Genomic DNA, 2500 nt, shown 5'->3' with positions numbered 1-2500 from the left:
TAGAACATTTTTCCCAAGTGCGTCGATTTTTGGGTCGCCGACACAAGCTCGGGTCAAAAAAATTTTTTTTTCTCGGTGACTCAAAACATCAATTTTAGACTCCCCTGAGTATGAAAAGTGAAACGAAAATCATTTTTGAGAAGAAAAAATTTTTGTATGGGAGGGCCCCTGCTAGAACATATTTCCCAAGTGCGTCGATTTTGGGTCGCCGACACAAGCTCGGGTCAAAAAAATTTTTTTTTCACGGTGACTCAAAACATCAATTTTAGACTCCCCTGAGTATGAAAAGTGAAACGAAAATCATTTTTGAGAAGAAAAAATTTTTGTATGGGAGGGCCCCTGCTAGAACATTTTTCCCAAGTGCGTCGATTTTGGGTCGCCGACACAAGCTCGGGTCAAAAAAATTTTTTTTTCACGGTGACTCAAAACATCAATTTTAGACTCCCCTGAGTATGAAAAGTGAAACGAAAATCATTTTTGAGAAGAAAAAATTTTTGTATGGGAGGGCCCCTGCTAGAACATTTTTCCCAAGTGCGTCGATTTTGGGTCGCCGACACAAGCTCGGGTCAAAAAAATTTTTTTTTCTCGGTGACTCAAAACATCAATTTTAGACTCCCCTGAGTATGAAAAGTGAAACGAAAATCATTTTTGAGAAGAAAAAATTTTTGTATGGGAGGGCCCCTGCTAGAACATTTTTCCCAAGTGCGTCGATTTTGGGTCGCCGACACAAGCTCGGGTCAAAAAAATTTTTTTTTCACGGTGACTCAAAACATCAATTTTAGACTCCCCTGAGTATGAAAAGTGAAACGAAAATCATTTTTGAGAAGAAAAAATTTTTGTATGGGAGGGCCCCTGCTAGAACATTTTTCCCAAGTGCGTCGATTTTTGGGTCGCCGACACAAGCTCGGGTCAAAAAAATTTTTTTTTCTCGGTGACTCAAAACATCAATTTTAGACTCCCCTGAGTATGAAAAGTGAAACGAAAATCATTTTTGAGAAGAAAAAAATTTTGTATGGGAGGGCCCCTGCTAGAACATTTTTCCCAAGTGCGTCGATTTTGGGTCGCCGACACAAGCTCGGGTCAAAAAATTTTTTTTTTCACGGTGACTCAAAACATCAATTTTAGACTCCCCTGAGTATGAAAAGTGAAACGAAAATCATTTTTGAGAAGAAAAAAATTTTGTATGGGAGGGCCCCTGCTAGAACATTTTTCCCAAGTGCGTCGATTTTGGGTCACCGACACAAGCTCGGGTCAAAAAATTTTTTTTTTCACCGTGACTCAAAACATCAATTTTAGACTCCCCTGAGTATGAAAAGTGAAACGAAAATCATTTTTGAGAAGAAAAAATTTTTGTATGGGAGGGCCCCTGCTAGAACATATTTCCCAAGTGCGTCGATTTTGGGTCGCCGACACAAGCTCGGGTCAAAAAAATTTTTTTTTCACGGTGACTCAAAACATCAATTTTAGACTCCCCTGAGTATGAAAAGTGAAACGAAAATCATTTTTGAGAAGAAAAAATTTTTGTATGGGAGGGCCCCTGCTAGAACATTTTTCCCAAGTGCGTCGATTTTGGGTCGCCGACACAAGCTCGGGTCAAAAAATTTTTTTTTTCACGGTGACTCAAAACATCAATTTTAGACTCCCCTGAGTATGAAAAGTGAAACGAAAATCATTTTTGAGAAGAAAAAATTTTTGTATGGGAGGGCCCCTGCTAGAACATATTTCCCAAGTGCGTCGATTTTTGGGTCGCCGACACAAGCTCGGGTCAAAAAAATTTTTTTTTCTCGGTGACTCAAAACATCAATTTTAGACTCCCCTGAGTATGAAAAGTGAAACGAAAATCATTTTTGAGAAGAAAAAATTTTTGTATGGGAGGGCCCCTGCTAGAACATTTTTCCCAAGTGCGTCGATTTTGGGTCGCCGACACAAGCTCGGGTCAAAAAAATTTTTTTTTCACGGTGACTCAAAACATCAATTTTAGACTCCCCTGAGTATGAAAAGTGAAACGAAAATCATTTTTGAGAAGAAAAAATTTTTGTATGGGAGGGCCCCTGCTAGAACATATTTCCCAAGTGCGTCGATTTTTGGGTCGCCGACACAAGCTCGGGTCAAAAAAATTTTTTTTTCTCGGTGACTCAAAACATCAATTTTAGACTCCCCTGAGTATGAAAAGTGAAACGAAAATCATTTTTGAGAAGAAAAAAATTTGTATGGGAGGGCCCCTGCTAGAACATTTTTCCCAAGTGAGTCGATTTTTGGGTCGCGACACAAGCTCGGGTCAAAAAAAATTTTTTTTTCATGGTGACTCAAAACATCAATTTTAGACTCCCCTGAGTATGAAAAGTGAAACGAAAATCATTTTTGAGAAGAAAAAAATTTGTATGGGAGGGCCCCTGCTAGAACATTTTTCCCAAGTAAATTCGATTTTACCCGGTGAGTCAAAAAATTTTGAAAAAAATATTTTGCCAAAATCGTGTTCATTGCCTATTATAAGGGACCA

This window comes from Anopheles moucheti (genome assembly GCF_943734755.1).
Source record: "Anopheles moucheti chromosome X unlocalized genomic scaffold, idAnoMoucSN_F20_07 X_unloc_5, whole genome shotgun sequence".
NCBI lineage: Eukaryota > Metazoa > Arthropoda > Insecta > Diptera > Culicidae > Anopheles > Anopheles moucheti.
The sequence above is the reverse complement of the archived record's forward strand: the minus strand, read 5'-3'. Positions refer to the sequence as shown.